The following is a 23,944-nucleotide window of genomic DNA, read 5'->3' on the forward strand; positions in this document are numbered from 1 at the left end:
TGAAGGTGGTAGTGGTTGTGATTATTGTTTTAAGAGGAATAGAGCAACCATCCTCTATATAACACTAATCAGAGAGAGAGAGAGGAAAAGAAAGGAAGGGATCCGACACTTCGAAAAGTGAAGGTATCGGCCAGAGAAAGACAAGGGCCATGTAGGGCGTGAAAATGAAAGACTCCCTAGACCTCGCAACCTAGTAGCTTCCGGGTCAGAAAAGAACAAGAGTTGACCAACGGAGATCAGATAGGATAGATGAAAGTGAGGAGCCTAACACAAGTAAGTGGCAGTAATGCCAGGATCCAGCTAAGGCCCCCGTGGTCGCCAACCCACACTCCCGAATTCAGAACCGCTGGGGCCCTTTTAGTCGCCTCTTACGACAGGCAGGGAATAGGCTACCATATGTGTTATTCTACAGCCCCCACTCACAGGGGGAAGTTGTTAGGATTTGCCATACATTTCACTTCTCAACAACGGCACTGCAGTTGCCCCTCCCTCCTGCACTAGCTGTCAGAATGCTTCTTTTAATATTGGTCCAGGGGACTCCGGGTTTGATTCCCTGTTGGGACAAGAATTTAACCACGTTTGGTTAATTCCTCTAGCTCGGGGCTGGGTGTTTATGAATTGTATTAATACACATCTTCATTTATAAACAACATATTACACTACTAACCACCAGTAATGAATACATCCCTCCACAAACGGTTGATGTCCCGACCAACAAAGCACTCCTTCTTCCACGTGATTCGCACAGGAAAATAAATACACGTAAATATAAACAGTAATCATACTTTTATTGTCAAAGCAAAATCTACCAGTTGTTAACTCGCTTTCCAAGAAAAAAATGTAACAAAAACGAAATGTCATCACGGATCATTTAACTGACGTATTGCAAATTGCTGTGGCACTTGCTGCATATCGCCGTCACGGTTAGAGATTCCTTGAATCAGTTGCATTCAGTTGCAGCAATTGAAGGCTTTCCAGAATTTTTTGCTCATCCATGTTACCTTAAAGTACGCCTTAACACTACAAACGACTGTATTCCATTAACAACTCAAGATTCGCCGTGTGAGTCTGGGGATTAGTCAATTGCTTCCCTCCACATTGACTTTGGTTTATATTCTGACTGTCTCACAAATTTAAGACATTTAATTTATGAAATGAGGACACCCTCATTATAATTATATCAGCAGTCAAGTACAACTACGAGCTTACTTGCTTACCTAGAGCAACGTTAAAATGCGAGATTAAGTGTGTGCGGTCTAATGCCAAGGCACTTGGATACCATCTATTGGCCTTGATGATGGACGGGTTGCGATCTTCATTTATCTGTTCACACATCTTCGGTCATTACGTTAGTTACTCGTTGCCTGAGAAGTAAAAATTATTACGCGTGTGTGTGTTCCTATGTCCATTTTAACTACTGCATGTTATGTGTTTTATTGTGTAGTATGGTGACGGCGACGATAAGGAGGAGGTGGTGGTAGTTTTGCGGATGATGCTATTCTGTATAGAGCAATAAATAAGTTACAAGTTTGTTTTTTGTTTTTTTTTTTTTTTTTTTGCTAGGGGTTTTACGTCGCACCGACACAGATAGGTCTTATGGCGACGATGGGATAGGAAAGGTCTAGGAGTTGGAAGGAAGCGGCCGTGGCCTTAATTAAGGTACAGCCCCAGCATTTGCCTGGTGTGAAAATGGGAAACCACGGAAAACCACCTTCAGGGCTGCCGATAGTGGGATTCGAACCTACTATCTCCCGGATGCAAGCTCACTACAAGATTGTGAGCAACTGCAAAATTACCTCGATAATGTTGTGAGATGGACAGCAGGCAATGGTATGATGATAAACGGGATTAAAAGTCAGGTTGTGAGTTTCACAAATAGGAAAAGTCCTCTCAGTTTTACTTACTGCGTTGATGGGGTGAAAGTTCCTTTTGCGGATCATTGTAAGTATCTAGGTGTTAATATAAGGAAAGATCTCCATGGGGGTAATCACATAAATGGGAATGTAAATGAAGGATACAGATCTCTGCACATGGTTATGAGGGTGTTTAGGGGTTGTAGTAAGGATGTAAAGGAGAGGGCATATAAGTCTCTGGTAAGACCCCAACTAGAGTATGGTTGCAGTGTATGGGACCCCTCACCAGGATTACTTGATTCAAGAACTGGAAAAAAAAAATCCAAAGAAAAGCAGCTCGATTTGTTCTGCGTGATTTCCGACAAAAGAGTAGCGTTACAAAAATGTTACCAAGTTTGGGCTGGGAACAATTGGGAGAAAGAAGACGAGCTGGTCGACTAAGTGGTGTGTTCCGAGCTGTCAGCGGAGAGATGGCGTGGAATGACATTAGTAGACGAATAAGTTTGGTGGCGTTTTTAAAGATCACAATATGAAGATAAAGATGGAATTCAAGAGGACAAATTGGGGCAAATTTTCATTTATAGGAAGGGGAGTTAGGGATTGGAATAACTTACCAAGGGAGATGTTCAATAAATTTCCAATGTCTTTGAAATCATTAAAGAAAAGTCTAGGAAAACAACAGACAGGGAATCTGCCACCTGGACGACTGCCCTAAATGCAGATCAGGATTAATTAATTAATTAAATTAATTAATTAATTAATTAATTAATTAATTAATTGATTGGAGAGGGTGGAAACCGGAGTCGGCGTATACCCTACTCCACCTGTGTGAAAGCTTGCCCGCCGTAAACGCAGTATCACCGGGCGAGTTGGCCGTGCGGTTAGGAGCGCGCAGCTGTGAGCTTGCATCCGGGAGATAGTGGGCCGAATCCCACTGTCAGCAGCCCTGAAGATGGTTTTCCGTGGTTTCCCATTTTCACACCAGACAAATGCTGGGGCTGTACCTTAATTAAGGCCACGGCCGTTTCCTTCCAATGCCTAGCCCTTTCCTATCCCATCGTCGCCATAAGACCTATCTGTGTCGGTGCGACGTAAAGCCACTAGCAAAAAAGCGCAGTGTCCGCGCCAGAAATACCCGTATGCGGCTTGTACTTCTCCACGTTGCTGACTTAGGGCTGTGCACGACTACCGATGTTAAATTCCAGTTACCTGTGTCCATCTACAAGTAATGATTGAAACATTCAGTTGCATAGGCTGTGGCTAAGGATTGACATAGCAATTTGTTAGTGTGTGTTTGTGTACTTCTGTATCAACATGATTGTTTGAAAAGATACTACTACTTTTATCATAACCTAGAATTTCCTTTTTGTTTCAGTTTATAAAAGTATGCCGTTTTACTGCAAAAGCGATATGATAGCGGCATAGTATTCGGTGTCATTCTGCTTCACAAATGTTCATATGAGAGTTAAGCATGTTAAGTCCTATTTTATTTTGTACTTCAACGTTTATAGCAACCTTTAAATTAATTATTTATTTACCTGGTACACGGTGGTTACAAAACATGTCACATCTTATACAAACGCCGTGCTGAACACATTAGTTATGTACAGTACGTCCTTATATGAAAAAATATATACATGTATTGTATGGAATACAGTAGTTACGAAAGTGTAATGTACACCCCTCCAGGTTTGCACGTCCTGAACTAGCGTTCGTAGCAGCTGTTTTCCTTGCACGCAGTTATCAGTCAGCTCGTGACCTTGACATACCTGCCCTACTTAACACCAAGGGTTTGGTCAATGATGAACGTCCCCATTCAATGGGACGAATCACCATCATTGGCGTCATATGCCCTCACATAATTATGATCTTACGGATAGGTTTGTAATTTAACACCGGCTTTGCCACGCTATCTAGAGATTCGAAATTGTATACCACATCTCCAACTCTGCCGGCCAACATTCAGATGATTTTTTTTTTCTTCAACAACGGAACTCGAACCGGCTACCCGCCGTGTCTGACTGTAAATACTCAACGCTTTAATAGCCCCCAGGTGGACTAACATATCGATCTGTTAATGTGGCGTGAAAGTAGGAAAAACAACCAAACAAACACCGAGTGAGATGTTTCATTCAATCACATGGATTTCCATTATTAAAAGAACGCCTTCTAAACAATCAGACACGCAAGAAACAGGTGAAAACATAAACGTATCTCTGTTGAAAAGGTTCGGATTCGCCGATTCCCATACACATCACCGTATAATCTCATTAAAAGAGAGAGTCAAATGTTTCCGTCTGAAGGCGCTCTGCCCCTTTGTCACATTTTGCCGTGGATGGGAAACTCCGCGGGGAAACATCCAAGCCACCCTGAGCCAAGGACTATGAACAAATAAATATTCTCTTTCCATATATCATAATTGCAAAGTTATCATGTAAATCAAATACACTTGTTAAAATGTGTACTCAGCACAGCAACTAGGAAGTTCTTACCTTTATAAGACCAATCCTGGATTAGCTCCCTGTAACTATGTAAAAGTATCATTGTATACGAACTGTAGAATTGAATGACGACACTAACTCACGTCTTTTAACACACACGAAACATAATATAAGCAAACCGTACGCGCACTACGACAGAAAACGAACCCACGGTCACAGTTGTAACACGACACACACCCGCTTCACGAACTGACTGCTAGGCTGAGCAAAGAACACCAGTGGACAAGAGGGGCAGCATAGATTTGGAAAGAAGACAATCACACGAGACACAGGGGTGAGAGATTTAGTTAACACTGTAAGTATCCCTGATGTATTACTCTCCGTTTACTTGCCCCCAGCAAACAAGAACAAAACCCAAATCACCATGTGAGGTGAAATTCGTCAGGTTCTTTAAATATGCTATAAATAGACATATAGAATACTGTATGTGTAAAAAAAAAAAAGACCGGTACGTTCATTTAGATTGTACAGCATAGTTGTTTAAACGCCCTTCCTTTATACTTTACATTGTGAGAATGAATCCCGGCGCAGACAAGTTCTTAAATACGAGAGGAAAATCTATTGCAATTGAAAGAACGTTAAATAATACCATGAATATTTATTTATTTATTTATTTATTTATTTATTTATTTATTTATTTATTTATTTATTTATTTATTTATTTATTTATTTATTTATTTATTTGCCGGCACGTGGTGTAGGGGTAGCGTGCCTGCATCTTACCCGGAGGCCCCGGGTTCGATTCCGGCCAGGTCAGGGGTTTTAATCTGGACCTGAGGGATGGTTCGAGGTCCACTCAGCCTACGTGATTAGAATTGAGGAGCTATCTGACGGTGAGATAGCGGCCCCGGTCTAGAAAGCCAAGAATAACGGCCGTGAGGATTCGTCGTGCTGACCACACGACACCTCGTAATCTGCAGGCCTTCGGGCTGAGCAGCGGTCGCTTGGTAGGCCAAAGCCCTTCAAGACCTGTAGTGCCATGGGTTTTATTTATTTACCTTTATTCCTCTTTCTTTCTTTCTTTCTTTCTTTCTTTCTTTCTTTCTTTCTTAATCCGTTTACCGTTTAGGGTTGGTTTTTCCCTCAGACTCAGCGAGGGATCCCATCTTTACCGCCTCAAGGACAGTGTCCTGGAGAGTGAGTCTTTGGTTCGGAGAGGGAGCCCACCTTTACCGCCTCAATGGCAGTGTCGTAAAGAATAAATCTTTGGGTTGGGGATACAACTGGGGAGGAGGGCCAGTGCATCGCTCAGGCAGCCTCAACTGCTATGCTGAACAGGGGTCTTGTGGGCGGATAGGAAGATTGCAAGGGATAGACAAGAAAGAGGGAAGGAAGCTGCCATGGCCTTAAGTTAGGTACCCTCCCGGCATTTGCCTGGAGGAGAAGTGGGAAATCACAGAAAACTACTTCCAGGATGGCTGAGGAGGTAATCGAACCCCGAATCTACTCAGTTGACTTCCCAAAGCTGAGTGGACCCCGGTCCGGCTATCGTACCACTTTTAAATTTCGGGCAGATCGGGAATCGAACCTGGGCCTCCGGGGGTGGCAGGTAATCACACTAACCACTACACCACACAGGCGGACATTTATTTATTTATTTATTTATTTATTTATTTATTTATTTATTTATTTATTTATTTATTTATTTATTTAAGTTGATCTCTATGTATCTAAGTATGCCTTTGATGGCAAGAGTTAGTGTTTACAGTGCACTATGTCTTCTGGTGTAGGCTAGAATAAATTTGTTAATTTCAGTGGTCTGCCTCAGTCTCATCCTTGGCTTTGACAACAGGGAAGTGACAGTGTTATGTATGAGTAATGCTAGTTCCTTATGCAGCCAATCCCTGTTATGAATGGTGTAAAACCGAGCTCGATAGCTGCAGTCACTTAAGTGCGACCAGTATCCAGTATTCGGGAGATAGTGGGTTCGAACCCCACTGTCGGCAGCCCTGAAGATAGTTTTCCGTAGTTTCCCATTTTCACACCAGGCAAATGCTGGGGCTGTATCTTCATTAAGGCCACGGCTGCTTCCTTCCCACTCCTAGCCTTTTCCTGTCCCATCGTCGCCATGAGACCTATCTGTGTCGGTGCGACGTAAAAGCAACCTGTTAAGAAAAGGTGTCAAAATGGTCATAGGGGCGGTTGATGCGGGCATTTCAGTGGGCTTGGCAGACTGAGATGTAATAGCAACTTCTGGGTCAGTGAGAAAAGCAACGGGGAACAACCTCGCTCCTTATTTCCATAGTACACCTCTTCAGTGACGCCTGGGCCACCTAACGGCTGATGACTGATCTGTTGAGGTCCAAACCGGCCTCCGGGCTGAGCACTCAACAAACGATTGTATCTAAGAAGGTGCTAATTAGAAGTCGGTTTTCACCTGTACTGTCTGGGGTAAAAAGCTAAGTAAATCTTTGTGATATGTTTGTTCTTGAGGAAAGGGTAGGTTTCCTCAAGGATTCCTAGTATCCAGGAACACCCTTCATTTATTTATTATTTTATTTATTTATTTATTTATTTATTTATTTATTTATTTATTTATTTATTTATTTATTTATTTATTTATTTATTTATTTATTTATTTGCCAATTTATTAACGTCGCACTAAGAAATTGAAGATTTTCGGTAATGAAAGGCGGGAAAGGTCTAGGATTGGGAAGGTAGCGGCCGGGAAATGAATTAAGTACATCCCCAGCATTTACCTGGTTGAAAATGGGAAACCACGGAAAGGCATATTCCAGGTTTCCGACAGTGTGATTCAAACCCCCATCTCCCGAATGCAAACTCACAGCTACGTGTCCCGAACCGTTTAGCCAACTTTCTCTGTTGTAATTTAATTTGTAACTGTCCCAGGGGTATATGAAAGCACTTACGATTTTGTCTAGTATTGTTGTTGGGAGCCTCCATGGCTCAGGCGGCAGCGCACCGGCCTCTCACCGCTGGGTTCCGTGGCTCCAATCCCGGTCACTCCATGTGAGATTTGTGCTGGACAAAGCGGAGGCGGAACAGGTTTTTCTCCGGGTACTCCGGTTTTCCCTGTCATCTTTCATTCCAGCAACACTCTCCAATACCATTTCATTTCATCTCTCATTCATATCAATGCCCCACAGGAGTGTGACAGGCTTCGGCAGCCGGCACAATTCCTATCCTCGCCGCTAGATGGGGGCCTTCATTCATTCCATCCCTGACCCGGTCGAACGACAGGAAACAGGCTGTAGATTTTTTATTTTCATTGTTGTTGATGTTCGTGCTTTTTGTTTCATGTAAAGGCTTAAAAAATTGTGATCGTCCACCTCGGTTGAAACTTCTGGATGGTGGATATTAGTTTGATACTGTGATGAATGCTGGATAATGCATACCATCAAAACTATGACGGGAACGCTTCCTTTCTAAGCCACGTTTTAGGGTTCGATCACGATTAAAACTGGTGGTTTTGGAAAGTCCTCGAATACGCCAGCCTCTTGTCGGTAGCCTAGATTTATCAGCATATAAAAGAACTCCTGTGAGGCATAATTCTGGCCCCTCGGTGTCTCTGAAAACCAGAAAGAGGTAATAGGTCGAATGTAAAACCAAAAACATTATTAAAGCTATAATAGTGGCCTTCTTTTATGGAAAACCAGATTATCGGCCTGCTTTGAGGAGGCATAAGGACTTCGTTTAGATGTGTGTATTACCATTGGTCTGCTATGGTTAGCTTTGCGTGAGTCAATATACTTACAGTATAATGAGTGAAGTATTCCACTTATTAGATCTCAGATTAACAAAATAGTAACGATGGCCAAATCTAGAATCCTCCTTAGCCACTAAGCCGACCCTGGCATCCTACTCTTAAAACGGGTCGTAAGAGCCAAGAAGCCAAACACACGTTTCAAACAGCACGGCCCTTGGCTCAAATACGACCTGTTTTAAATAGGAAAACAACAATTCTTTCAGCCTTTTCCAAATTCTAAACCTCTTTCTCACTAACGAACTTCAAAATTAAACCCCTGAAAAGGACCGTTTGTTAAGAAGAGAGGTTTTCCCTCCAACCCACCCCTCAAACATTTCGATCTCGAAGTTTCAAAACAAAATAAAGCATAAGAGGGTTTCTTCTCTGATGGGAGGCAAAATATCGCCTCTCAGCCAGATTGAGTGCAGTAAACAGAGATTTTTCCGACTCACCGGGTATTCTCGGAAACAGGTTAGTAAGAGGGCATTTTCACCCTGGGACTCTCAAGTGAAGAATAAAAACGGGGTTAAACTTCATCCAAAGTGACCTCGTGAACTCTCTCTCTCTCTCTCTCTCTCTCACTCTCTCTCTCTCTGTGTGTGTGTGTGTGATTATGGTCAGAAATATTAGGTACCTCCTCGCCATTCACCTGCAGTTGAAGAGACAGAAGGACGCCCCTTTCCAGTCATTTAAACTAGTCTTAAGTCACATAAATGGGATTGTAGATAAAGGGTACAGATCTCCTCTGCACATGGTTATGATGGTATTTAGGGGTTGTAGTAAGGATGTAAACGAGAGGGCATATAAGTTCCTGGTAAGACCCCAACTAGAGTATGGTTCCAGTGTTTGGGACCCTCGCCAGGATTACTACTTGATTCAAGAACTGGAAAAATTCCAAAGAAAAGCAGCTCGATTTGTTCTGGATGATTTTTGACAAAAGAGTAGCGTTACAAAAAAGTTGCAAAGTTTTGGCTGGGAAAACTTGGGAGAAAGGAGACGAGCTGTTTGATTAAGTGGTATGTTCCGAACTGTCAGTGGAGAGATGGCGTGGAATGACATTAATATACGAATACGTTTGAATAGTGTCTTTAAAAGTAGGAAAGATCACACTAAGAAGATAAAGTTGGAATCCAAGAGGACATATTGGGCAAATATTCATTTATAGGAAGGGGAGTTAGAGATTGTAATAACTTACCAAGGGAGATGTTCAATAAATTTCCAATTTCTTTGCAATCATTTAAGAAAGGGTAGGAAAACAATAGACAGGAAATCTGCTATCTGAGCGACTGTCCTAAATGCAGATCAATAGTGATCTGATTTAGACCATCGAGACCTGCGAGATTCACGGCTGTCGGTCATGCTTCTAATACAGTATTTAAAGTTCTTAAATGTACCACTTCCGGGCGAGTTGGCCGTGCGCTTAAGAGCGCGGAGCTGTGAGCTCGCATCCGGTAGATAGTGGGTTCGAACCCCACTGTCGGCAGCCCTGAAAATGGTTTTCCGTGGTTTCCTATTTTCACACCAGGCAAATGCTGGGGCTGTACTTTAATTAAGGCCACGGCCGCTTCCTTCCCATTCCTAGGCCTTTCATGTCCCATCGTCGCCATAAGACCCATCTGTGTCGGTGCGACGTAAAACAACTAGCAAAAAAAAGTACCATTTTCACCATGGCTACCATTTGTTCAGTTGGTTAGACCTCCTGCTGGAGTTAATGGAGTAGAGACGTATTGCATAACCCACAATCGAAAACAAAGCTAAAACAAAAGAACAAGGGAGGATAGAAATTAAATAAAAAAGAAAATATAAATAAGCAATAATAAAACAGAAATAAAGTAGGGAACAAGGAGAATATATTGTTCCATCTACCGATACTATTAAGGAAACGCGGAGTGTTCCCTTTTCCAGAATTCCAGTTTTACGTAGATGGATGGATATTTGTTGCTTGATGGCTAAGATGCTCTTCGCGTTGTTATCTCACTTGTAATGCTTGTTATGCTCTAGAAAACAACACAACCATTCATTATAAACACATAATACTGTTTGTGATGACTAAACGTAGGAGATTTGCTACCCATGACACTAATTACTTCACGTCACAGAACATCCTAATATCTTTATTTTCATATACTGTCTGACGTAAAATCGTATTCGCCCAGTAAGAATCATTCAGACTCTGCTGAAATTAGGATAAACGAACGATTGAAGTTCCGTACTATGACACAAGCACATATGTTGTAGAAGGGCGCTACAGTCGCCCTTCCTCTGATCTGCATCAACAGTCATCAGAAAAGCTCCAATGATGTGACATACTGTATATGATTCATGTGGGTGATCCACGAACGAAAAACATGTCTAGAAAACGCTAGAGACATCAGAATGAACAACTAATGTTTCTGGACGACCCAGACAGACCGCCAGGAAAGAGGACTGTTTAATTTTTAGAGCTCCTTAACACATAGCCATCATGGATGCGCCATTTCGTGATTTAATTTTTCAACTTTGACCGTTGAGACATGGTGGGGGTCGCGTCTTTGGTAGCCCGATCAGAATTATCGGTGGTAGGGTCAAGACACCATGTTGGCGGCACCACCATATGTTTACATGGATTCAAATGGAACTCTTCAAACGAGACGCTGATTTTGGTGCGGCCTAACTTGTGTTGTACGTTGCTTCTAGTCCTAAAAATGAACACAGGAGTAGAAAATTTTAATTATGTGGATGCATTCATATATGAAGTACAGTCGAGGCCTACTTTGTGGGATATGGATATTCAAATACTCAAATAGGAATTTAAAGAGGAAATACTGGGAGAATATACTAATTAATAATATAATGTTTGTTAAATTGATAATTAATACAAACTTATTCAACGAAGGATTAATTAAATGCTGCAAGTTTTTCCTAGTGCTATGAATTATCCTTACCTCAACGGAACTACAAACTTTTCGTCTTGTGTTATAATGTTTCTCATGCTTGTATACACACCAGTCATATATTTTAAAGACTAGAATAACTCATCAAAAATGAAATGCTCATTCATCCACAAAAGTGAAAAAAAAAGTCTGGATTCTAATGCAAATCAGAGTAGGGCTACAGTGTACAAATATGCCCTTTCTTCAAAAATCTGCGAGTACCTAACTGCATCTACAAATAAATAATATATAATGCATTGCTACTTCCATTTTGAGACTAATATGATAGAGGTGACGCTTCTAGTGGCGTGAGGGAAATGGTCACCAAAAACACTGGTTGTGCGGCCATAGTGGCTTCGTGTGAAACAGCTCTTAATGTCGCTGTATCGAAACTACGTACACAGATAGTTGAAAGACTTAGATTACTAGACCCTTCGCAGGTGAAATTTTCTCCATCCCTTTCCAACTTCCCAACAAACTAGAACAAGAATGGCCTAAATGCCGATCAGTCGTGAGTTATTTATTTATTTATTTATTTATTTATTTATTTATTTATTTATTTATTTATTTATTTATTTATTTATTTATTTATTTATTTATGTATTTATTTATTTGTTTATTTATTTATTTATTTATTTATCTATTTATTTATTTATTTATTTATTTATTTATTTATTTATTTATTTATTTATTTATTTATTTATTTATTTATTTATTCTACACGCTACGTCATGCATTAGACAGCACACCACTCGTACTGTCCCAACATTACATTAGCTGTAATGTGCTAAGGCTACCAGAAAAAGATCACCAAACATTGGAGTACATAGAGCGCTCTGATTTCTGTATCAAAAAGGACAGAAAAATTCGTAGAAACTGATTTGAGTAGCTACAAGCAGGTGTCATTATGTTGCACGACAACAATAGGCCATACTCAGCCAACCTCACATATGAGTTGCAATGGCTCTGCACTTGAGGGGTAATGGACTATCCTCTTATAATTTTATATCGGCAGATTTTCATCCTTTCGAACTACTGCAGAAATATCTAGACGAAAGATAAACCGAGAGTGAAGTCACGTTCTGACGTCAGGTGCTCGACTTTCTTTTCTCTCCTTGAGATAGACGTTGGTATACGGTTCAAGCAATTGCTTAGACTGGAATGAAGACTGTATGTAAAATAGGCCTATATATATTCCAAGTCCACAGTACGAATTATTCATACGAATATTTAGGCATTGGGTAAACTTGCGTAACGAAAGTTCTTCTTACGTCATGTATTAAATCGGCCTCCTACAAATCTGTAGATTATTTTACGCAGTGGCAATCACTCGCATCACAAAACTAATTTTAAACTTCAAGAAAATTAGTTCTATTTCTTAGGTTTGGTTTAGAATTGAATATTGCTTTCCCTCAAACTGGGGTTGTGGTCTGCTCAGTTCACACGGAAGGACGTGGGTTCTATTCTTCGTCGGATTTTATAAACGATATTTCCTATTCTGTAGAGGCAGCACTCGGCCTACATGAGAAATGAGTGCCAGATTATTTCTTGCAGGCAGTAACAGCCAGACATAGAGCTATTTACTCGAGTGCCGAAATGCGGATAGTGGGAGACTTTCCTTTCCACTCTTCCAGTAATCTTCATGACCTTACGTATGCCTTTTAAATCTCCTTTTTTATGTGTCTATACAGCAATCCGTAAAGAGTTTGGTCGTAGATGTTCTGATGCAAACACTTTCATTTGGAGGAGAGAGTTTGGCAACCTAGTTACGTATTACAGTATGTGAGATTATGTTATCTTGAAATATGGCACTCCCATTAAACTCTTGAGTAGTGAATACTTATCGCAAGTTTGTGACGTATGCATTCTTTTCTAACAAAGACCATTTTAAGTAATCCAAAGACAAACCACAAGAGATACTTCCCTCTTGTTATCTTAAGCATTCATCTTCACAGCTATGGGCGTTAAGCTAGGGTCGCCGTAAAAACAGACAGTTCGAATATTTAGGTTGCCTTCCAAAGCAACTTCAATTGAAGGATGACAGTGTAATCAGGGAGAGAAGATTTTTTCGCGTGGCTTCCCATTCTCACGCTAGAAAAATGCTGTAGCTTAATTCAGGTCACAGCCTCTACTTTCCAAATCTTAGCCCTTTCCCATCCCTTCGTCGCCGAAAACCTTAGATGTGTTAGTGCGACGTTAAACCACTAGCAAATTAAAAGCCTTTACAAGGGCGCTCTAAAGTATATTATGAAAAACCACCTAATTGATCTCAACAAGTGGGAGGATGTAACGTCTGTTCCCCCTGTAGGTGGGGGCGGTAGAATAACACCTACGGTATCCCCTGCCCGTCGTAAGAGGCAACTAAAAGGGGGCTCAGGGTCTCTGAACTTTGGAGCGTGGGTTGGCGACCACGGGGCCTTCAGCTGAGTCCTGGCATTGCTTCCACTTACTTGTGCCAAGCTCTTCACTTTCATCTATCCTATCCGACCTCCCTTGGTCAAGTCTTGTTCTTTTCAGACCCCGACGATATTACGTATAGAGGCCTAGGGTGTCTTTAATTTTCATGCCCTTCGTGGCCCTTGTCTTCCTTTGGCCGATACCTTCATTTTTCGAAGTGTCGGACCCCTTCCATTTTTCTCTCTGATAAGTGTTATATAGAGGATGGTTGCCTAGTTGTACTTCCTCTTAAAACAATAATCACTACCACCTGTAACGTCTGTTCGGCTGATGTTGCAACGGACTGTCCATGAGAGTCCTCATTTGGAGTGTATAGCCCGGAACAGAGTCCGCTGGCGATACTTCTTTGAAGCCCTATGGTCCAAATCTGGGGTCAGCAATATACAGAGTTTGTGTGAGTATTTGTAAGGAACCTCCGGGGGTGATTCCTGGGATCAAAACAAGAAAAATGCCTCTATGAATATATGTCCGCCAATGTGTTGGTAATAAGATATAGGCGTCGCAAATTGTCACTGCCATATTGACGTTTTTGTCGTCCGTCATCAGTTTTGTTCACCGATGAGGCCACATTTGGAAGAGGTGGCATCACAAACTTGCAAACACACACACACACACACACACACACACACACACACACACACACACACACACACGAGGCCGGTTGAAAATCCCCATGGTACGGTTGTCGCTAATCATGAACAGTGCTTTGGACGCAATGTGTGGTGTGGTATTATCCATGATCAACTGTTCGGCTCATACATGCTACCCCAATGACGGATCAGACCAGCATATCTAATCTCCTTGAGGAACACGTTGCCTGTACTACTGGAACATACAGTATACCCCTAGCAGTTCGCTGCGCCATATGGTTCTTGCATGATCGCGCTCCAGCGCACTTCAGTTTGCATGTACGCCTGTTTTTGGACATCTTCCCATGTTGTTGGTTCGGGCATCGAGGTCCAGTACATTGGCCTTCCAGGTCTCCTTACCTTAATCCACTGGACTTTTATCTGTGTGGATAAATGAAAAGTGCGGTGCACGCTTCTGCGGTTAATGACATCAAGACCTGGTACAGCGTATCAATAACGCTTGTGCAACTGTTCGACAGGACCCAGGTATCTTCGAACGGCTTCGCTAGTTCATGTTAAGACTATGTGGCGGACACATTGAACACCTCGTGTGATGTGGCCAATGTACTTCTTGTAACTCCGTCGCATGTAACTCAGTAACAACACATTTTAGGAGGGGCTATTTTCTTCTTCTTTTGATTCCAGGATTCACCCCACCGATGTTTGTTACAAATGTTTAGAAAAATGCTGTATAAATAAGTCCTAGCACATGGGCCACGCTCACTTCCTTCTTAACCCAGCCACAGTTGAATACCAGGACCCAGACAATGCGTCATCGAACTATTCGCTAGATACTATGGGTTGGTAACCTTAATGTCCGAAACTCTTAATATGAAGCAGCAACGGAGGTCTCGTTTAACCCACCCTGGTAACTGTACATGATAATAATTTCGGGTACTGCATTATCAGTGTAATTGTCTGGATAGGGTTACCTGCTAGGCGATGGCTTTGACCGTACAGCCGGCGACTCAATGCCCTGTGCCGGGCGGCGGTAGCAAATAATCCAACTTTCTAAGTGAAATTAGTACTGTATTTGTAACACAGTATTTGTGGAGTGGGACCAAGAGGAATCTTGCTTCTAATGTTTATACAGTACCTACAGCAATAATTTCCCAGCAAAATATAAAATAAGTGAGGAAAGAAGTAGCAACAATATAAATTGAACGATAATGTCGCACACGGTCTTGGCTAATAAATGAGATGTTCTCTCTTTCCTTCCAAATCTTTGAAATCGTCGAGTGTGATTCACTCAATTCCTTCGCAATGCTGACATTTGTTTTCCCATGTTTTTAACTGCCAATATTATGCGTGACTTTTCTTCAATATTATACACTTTCCCTTTCTTTTGCAGCGTCTTTACGGGGATGTTTGCCTTGACTATTTAACAGACTGATTTGAAATCTACAATCTACTGAAAACAAGAGTTTGAAAATAAGCTTTGCATTGTTGTCAGCAATCGCCGAACACGTAATAAACAAAAATCAACATTGGGTGTTATAGTCGATATATTTCTCCGAAAATGCGCTGCCTTCGTGATGTACAGGTCGTACTGTACCTCCGATGACGTCACACAAAGATGCGAACTGTTTCCTCCGTCCGACCCGTGTAATGCAAGGACATAATGCGTCTGTACCTTTTGTAATTATGAAATATTTACAAATGTTGTATTAATATTACAGGTGACATCACTAAAACCTGTAATCGCATCGTAACTCCTAAGTCAGGTCTATGTAATTTTAAGAGAAGTAGGTTTGAAGTGCGATCTACGAGGTCAAATCTTCAGTGTTTTACTCGTCAATGTACCCAACAAATAATTATGCATTAATACAAATATGGAGACAACAAACGTGCAATAATATCTGACTGACAGAGCAAATGCAACACCAAGAAGGAGTGGTTCGAAAGGGATGAAAGTTGGGGAAAAAACAGAGACGGCACGGACGAATAATTGATGTTTATTTCAAACCGATATGCAGGTTACACAATGCGCACGGCATCGACTCGGTAGGATGTAGGACCACCGCGAGCGGCGATGCACGCAGAAACACGTCGAGGTACAGAGTCAATAAGAGTGCGGATGGTGTCCTGAGGGATGGTTCTCCATTCTCTGTCAACCATTTGCCACAGTTGGTCGTCCGTACGAGGCTGGGGCAGAGTTTGCAAACGGCGTCCAATGAGATCCCACACGTGTTCGATTGGTGAGAGATCCGGAGAGTACGCTGGCCACGGAAGCATCTGTACACCTCGTAGAGCCTGTTGGGAGATGCGAGCAGTGTGTGGGCGGCCATTATCCTGCTGAAACAGAGCATTGGGCAGCCCCTGAAGGTACGGGAGTGCCACCGGCCGCAGCACATGCTGCACGTAGCGGTGGGCATTTAACGTGCCTTGAATACGCACTAGAGGTGACGTGGAATCATACGCAATAGCGCCCCAAACCATGATGCCGCGTTGTCTAGCGGTAGGGCGCTCCACAGTTACTGCCGGATTTGACCTTTCTCCACGCCGACGCCACACTCGTCTGCGGTGACTATCACTGACAGAACAGAAGCGTGACTCATCGGAGAACACGACGTTCCGCCATTCCCTCATCCAAGTCGCTCTAGCCCGGCACCATGCCAGGCGTGCACGTCTATGCTGTGGAGTCAATGGTAGTCTAGTGAGCGGACGCCGGGAGTGCAGGCCTCCTTCAACCAATCGACGGGAAATTGTTCTGGTCGATATTGGAACAGCCAGGGTGTCTTGCACATGCTGAAGAATGGCGGTTGACGTGGCGTGCGGGGCTGCCACCGCTTGGCGGCGGATGCGCCGATCCTCGCGTGCTGACGTCACTCGGGCTGCGCCTGGACCCCTCGCACGTGCCACATGTCCCTGCGCCAACCATCTTCGCCACAGGCGCTGCACCGTGGACACATCCCTATGGGTATCGGCTGCGATTTGACGAAGCGACCAACCTGCCCTTCTCAGCCCGATCACCATACCCCTCGTAAAGTCGTCTGTCAGCTGGAAATGCCTCCGTTGACGGCGGCCTGGCATTCTTAGCTATACACGTGTCCTGTGGCACACGACAACACGTTCTACAATGACTGTCGGCTGAGAAATCACGGTACGAAGTGGGCCATTCGCCAACGCCGTGTCCCATTTATCGTTCGCTACGTGCGCAGCACAGCGGCGCATTTCACATCATGAGCATACCTCAGTGACGTCAGTCTACCCTGCAATTGGCATAAAGTTCTGACCACTTCTTCTTGGTGTTGCATTTGCTCTGTCAGTCAGTGTACATTTTACTTCTATATCTCTAGGTGACCATAGCTTTCTTGCTTTTTGTTGTTGTTGACACTTCTGGCACTATCCTTCGAAGACTTTCTTGAGACCCTTTCTTCTATACAAACATTTGTATCGATTTTTGTTTAGGAATAGCCCATGTTTTTCCAAATATTAATGCATTGCTCATCCAGATCTATTAGTTACTTCCCACATTCACGGAAACTGCCGAGGAATGGTTTTTATTCGCATTAATTTTGGGGAGAAGAGACAGCACGTACTCAACATTACGAACCCAAGAAATAACCATATGTAGGTTCCATTGCTAACTGTCCACGTTTATGCTTGTTCTGTATCAACGATAAACACTCTGCTGTAAATCTGTGTAACAAGAAAGTCAAGAGCAGAACTCATTATCAGCTCTGGAAAATGAGTGAAACATACAGCTTTATTCTTCGTAATAGGTACTTTTTCGGTTGGGATTTTCCATTTTTCGTAAAGGTCACCTGCCCCCATACGAAGAAAATGAAAATATTAATGTCTAATTACTTTTATAGATGTATTTTCGCCGTGGTACGCACAAGTTCTCAGCATTGTGGCAAATGCGAACTTTGGCACCCTGTATTTAAATTTGTAGCACATTATAGTTCCACAAAAACGTGTTATACGATAACAATGAAATGAATAAATTACACGAGAAGTATTACGTCCCTTGAATTTACATTACTCACCACGTGAAGATACCATGCCTAACCTAAACTACAAGGTCTCATTATCTTAATAACAGCTGTTTACGTAAATCCTGATATGATAAATTTAAAGCAAAACATGCAATGTGCTTTAATATAATTTTTTTGCTCTCAACGGTCACAATTATCCTAAGAATGCCCCCAATCCTTATGGATAACATTCACAAGTCCAATTTGTAACATTCGCTTAGCTCGCCTCAGTTGATCAGCTGATTGGCTTGGCGCGCTTTCTACAGTACGGCCTGTATATTACGAAGGCAGTGCTACAATCTACTGAAAACAAGAGTTTGAAAATAAGCTTTGCATTGTTGTCAGCAATCCCCGAAAACGTAATAAACAAAAATCAACATTGGGTGTTATATTTGATATATTTCCCTAAAAATGTGTTTTTAAAAAAACGTCGTTTGTACGATATGTCGTAATAAGTGATGTCGTACTAAGCGACTTTTTAAAAACAGTGTTAATATAGGATTTAGAAGGGACCGTTATATTTCACCGTTATATCCAATACAAAGTTATAAGCAATGTCGCAATAAACGGTTTTGACTGTAGTTAGGTGTAAAGTTCCTCTGAGAATGGCGATCCCACCGAAATAATAACCTAAAAGAAGAGTCAAGTAGACCAGGACCAAGAACTAAGGAGTATCAAGAAGCGACACACATCTTTTGTGTCTCCAGGAAGGTTCAAAAACGGGATGGAGGAAAATGATCCACTGAATGAGCCAGGAACTCCCTGGATAAGGGTTACGGAAGAAGAATATTATCAGCTCGTAGACCGAAATGTCTTGTCTTCGGACTTGGATTTCTAATAATGACTGCATCTTTGCTGAAGTAATTTGCAAGTTGCTTTACGACGCACCGACACAGACAGGTCTTATGGCGACGATGGGACAGGAAAGGCCTAGGAGTGGGAAGGAAGCGTCCGTGGCCTTAATTAAGGTACAGCCCCAGCATTTCCTTGCTGTAAAACCACGGAAAATGATCTTCAGGGCTGCCGACAGTGGGGTTCGAACCCACTATCTCCCGAACACTGGATACTGGCCGCACTTCAGCGACTGCAGCTATCCAGCTCGGTGAAGTAATTTGAACTGATTCACTTGTACTGAGTACAGTTGCATTTACAGTAGTATGTACAGCAACATTCGTTGCCTCCGGATATCTAGTTACCCGATAAAATCAGTACAAGGACATGGTTATATATCTTATCTTATGAACATTGGTTGCGAAAGATTGTTCATTTATTGCGTAGCTGTCATCACATCGTGGATACAGAACGTAATAGATTTTCTGGGGAGTCGTTTCCATAAAAGTAATAAAGGGTATTCAAAAGCTAATTGGCAGTATATTACCATCGCAGAATCACTTCATCACCAACGAAACAGCATGACGATGATGATGATGATCTCAGGTGAAGTAGTCGATTCTTGAAGGGAGGGCAATAATCTCGGTAGTCCATGCCATAATCACTAGCATGCTACAGACTTTCGGAGGCAAACTCGGCATCTAACGAACAAAATAACTACTTAACCCCTTAGGGAACGTACAGTAGAGTTCTGCTTTCCCCACTAGATGGCAGAGCAATCAGTACGTCAAAATTGGTATGCAGACTGCCTAACTAGCTCAAGTTCAAAAGCCAGGCTGAATAGCTCAGACGGTAGAGCGCTGGCCGTGTGAGCTTAAGTTGGTGGGTTCGATCCCAGGTCAGTTCGGTGGTATTTGAAAGCCCTCATATACACCAACCTCGTGTCTGAAGACTTATTGGCGCATAAAAGAACTCTTGCAGGACAAAATTTCGGCACCTTGGCGACTCTGAAAACCGTAAAAGTAGTTAGTGGGATGCAAAACCAATAATACCATTTACTGTTATAAATTCAAAATCATACACTTAATAGCTGAAGCTATGTTATTATTATTATTATTATTATTATTATTATTATTATTATTATTATTATTATTATTATTATTATTAGTCTATTATTATTATTACGGCACTAACAGTCATCTGCCGCTCATAATGGCGATCATTTTTTTAAATCCTTTGGTCTGTGGCAGACCAATAACACCTCTAGATGATATGATTGGGGAGCTGAACTGCTTCTTACAGTGCGTAGCCGTAAGCTTCGAACCACACTGTCTGCAGCCCTGAAGATGGTTTTCCGTGGTTTCCCATTTTCACACCGGGCAAATGCTGGAGTTATACCTTAAGGCCTATGCTTCTTTCTTCCAACTCCTAGCCATTTCCTATCCCATCGTCTCCATAAGTCCTATCTGTTTAGGTGCAATGTAAAGCCAATTGTAAAAAAAATTTCGTCCGTGGGATGGAGATATAGTAAGTTTCTTTAGTGACATCTACGCTGTCAACGGCAATATTAATTGTAGACTTTTGTGAACTTGACACACAGCTACAGGACTTCGCATCTTACGCGCAATCCGAAATTTTAATTTCTAAAATCCCAAATGTATTGCGCGGAATTCGAACCACAGGTGATTTGGTGATCAGCCAATGAAGTCGTCACTCGACAATAGCAACAAGAACAATAACATATCAATTTTTCAATTGTTAATTATTATAAAGAATTCAGCCATATTGTTCAGCAGTATTTGAGCAAGGAAAAACGATAACGTTTTTAAACTTCGAATAACGACATTTTCTAAGCATCCTCTTTTACAGCTAAGTATACCAAGTCATCCTTAACAATAGTAGAAATGGAAATCTGAGTAGCTAGATTCCACCCAACGAAGTATCTTCGGTGACTATAATAAGTACTGGTTTCCTCAAACTGTAGTCGAGTGAAATGCAAAAGTTTAAACTCCCATATATCTCTCATGTTCACAATCTTAGTTTCCATTTTTACATGTGAATACCTAAGACATTGCAATATGGATCATCTTTTACGTTCGACCCACGTTGATTTATTTATTTATTTATTTATTTATTTATTTATTTATTTATTTATTTATTTATTTATTTATTTATTTATAAAGTGGCGAAGTTCGGGCTCTTGGCCCTCTCTTACACTTTAAGGGTCTAATGACCAAATGTGTGCTCATTTCTGAAAGAGAGAGGGAGTGAGTCGTGTTTTTATTTCCCAAGGCCAGGATTTGTTTGTTTTTACATTAGTTGAAGTTATAGTTTCGTTATATGTTTACGGATTAGGATATTTGGAGTGGTTTAAGATACACTTGAATTTCGTATTTGTCCATAGTTTGGGGCATAATACATACTTCTTATCGTTGCATAACTGAAGGTTTTATTTTAATTATGTTCCTTATGTTATGGTTTCAAAGTTTTGTGAAATAATAATTTAAAATTTGTTTTTCCAGCATCTGTATTTCAAAGCTGGGTTCTTGAATTGCTATAGAACGTTGAAATCAAGTTGTGAGGTATGCACATGCTTTGGTTTATTGCTGGGCTTCGGTTTTGGTCTTATCAGCCAACCCCCGTGACAATAGGATTTCTTATAGTCTACGTGACCAAAGCAGGCCTGTTCCAGGCAATTAGCAGAGCATTAACACCTGTTAGGTTGACCTGTTCTATTCAGTACTTCCCGAATCATCAACAGGTGCCCTTGAGCTTTGAGTGATCTTCAGTGTAGTTTATATATCTGCTCATTCAGTGTAAAACACCACCAGATTGTAAGTTCTCAACTGTAAAATTACGATTGTAAGTAAATGATTTTCCAAATGAAGGACTATCAACAGATGGTCGACTAATTCTTTGTAATGCCTACCAGAAAACACGGAGCTAACCAAGAATCCAGGATATAGCGATGAGTAAAAAAATCGAGCAACTTTAATTGGTGAATGAAGCGTGGAACTAGATCCGGATTTATCTCCTGAATATGTCGCAAGGTTTATAATGTCGCTGTAACTTCTGGTGATAATGATAATAATTTCGTGTGGCTATTTCTAGCCTGGAACAGCCCTTGTAAGGCAGACCCTCCGATGAGGGCATCTGTCATGTGTAGGTAACTGCATGTTATTGTGGTGGAGGATAGTGTTAACTTCTTGTGATGATTGGTGTACTTTCAGAAAATACAAAGCCATTTTAAGAGAAGAAACGCAGTTCCCTTTCTGAAAATTGAAAACAGTGTGTTGTAACTCACTGCTTCGCAAAGAAGCACTCCTCATTAAAAGAATTAAGATGTGTCCCCACCGCAAGGAAAAAGTACCAACAGCTCAAAATAAAATCCCATTTACATATGTAAGAAGGTTATAACTTTTGTTCTGCGACTTCCCTTTAAATTATTGTGTAGCATGTTTGTAGTTCATATTTTACTCCATAGTTTGAGAATTTGTAGTTCATATTCTACTCCATATTTTGAGAATCTTTAGCTTATACATGTAAATGTATAGCTTTTTTTTTTTCTTACAGTATATATTCATACTAGCCCTGGTGATTACTGAAATACGTCCCAAGATTACAGCTGTTCACATTATCTATGCAAGGAGCAACTGTGATAAGATAAGAGACAGGTGCCTAGAGGCCACTAGTCTCTGCCAGAGCATAATATGAGCAAGTGTGATACCGCATCTCCCTAAACAGCAACCCAAGTGGAATGAAGGTTAATTTTCGAGTAGATAGATAGATAGATAGACAGAGGTCTGTATTAGTGTAGTTACGACTATTAAGCCTTCTCTTACTATAACAGTTATTAATACCAAATAAAGCTCAGTTACTCTAACACAATCAAAATATTTTATAAGAAATAAAAGTATACCCCAGTGAGACATACAAAATCATGTGATTGAGAAATATAATAATAATAATAATAATAATAATAATAATAATAATAATAATAATAATAATAACAATAATAATACGATCAATAAAAGATCTGCTGTACCTCTCAACGCTCTTTCAAATAACACTGTGGTTGGCATTCCCTCTCATCCGGTAAACGGTTTCATTCTCGTGCGGCAGACACAAAAAATGAGTTGTTATTTGTTCCAGTTCCGTGGCTAGGAATGACGAGCGGGTTTGATGTTTGAGCCCTTGTATTTCTGTTATGAACATTCGAAAAATAATGGAAACGCTCTTCCGGGTGAGCCAGGCATGCAATTATTACCGCCTCGTCTAGGCATCGAAAACAACGAATTCTTCACAGAATATCCAATATCTGAAAATTAAAGTGTGTCTGAAATTTGATCTTCGCATCTCTCAGCTGTACATTAACTTTAAAAGAAATCCATTGAAACTCTTGCAATACCACGTTATGAATGTTGTTTTAAATGATGTTAGACCAGAGTTTTCCCTAAAGCTGCAGCGCGCTCGAAACGCATGTGCGAGAGATATATATATGTAATTTAAGAAAATATGACTATGTGTCATCAACATAATTTTTTCTACAACTTAAACTAGAGTGGTCGCGACCCATGTTCGTTGTACTTTGTCCCTCCTCCACCGAGTTCTTACTACTACTGTATATATACCGGGCGAGTTGGCCGTGCGGTTAGGGACGCGTACTTGTGAGCTTGCATCCGGGAGATAGTGGGTTCGAACTCCACGTAAAGCAAGTTCTAAAAAACCTACTACTACTATATTCTTCTTCCTCTTCTACTACTTCTGCTTCTCCCACACCTATGGGATCACGGGTGTGAACTGTGTCGCACATGCGGATTTAGCCCTGTTTTATGGCCGGATACCCTTCCTGACGTCAAGCCTTTGTGGAGGGATGTAATTACTACTGCATGTTTCTGTGATGCTTGATCGTGTGAGGTGTTGTCTGAATATGAAGAGGAGAGTGTTGAGACAAACACCAACACCCAGTCCCCGACCCAGAAGAATTAATCAGACGCGATTAAAGTCCCCGACCCGGCCAGGAATCGAGCCAGGGTCCCTCTGAGCCGAAGGCCTCGACTCTGACCATTCAGCCA

At 41.5% G+C, this 23,944-nt stretch overlaps 1 protein-coding gene across 1 annotated transcript in view; it reads left to right on the top strand.

Moving 5' to 3' along the window:
• Sans (SAM_USH1G_HARP domain-containing protein Sans) overlaps positions 1 to 23,944 on the top strand; it is a 260,636-nt gene that overhangs the window by 86,770 nt on the left and 149,922 nt on the right. The window lies entirely within an intron of this gene.

Source organism: Anabrus simplex, chromosome 6 (assembly GCF_040414725.1).
Source record: "Anabrus simplex isolate iqAnaSimp1 chromosome 6, ASM4041472v1, whole genome shotgun sequence".
Classification (NCBI taxonomy): Eukaryota; Metazoa; Arthropoda; class Insecta; order Orthoptera; family Tettigoniidae; genus Anabrus; species Anabrus simplex.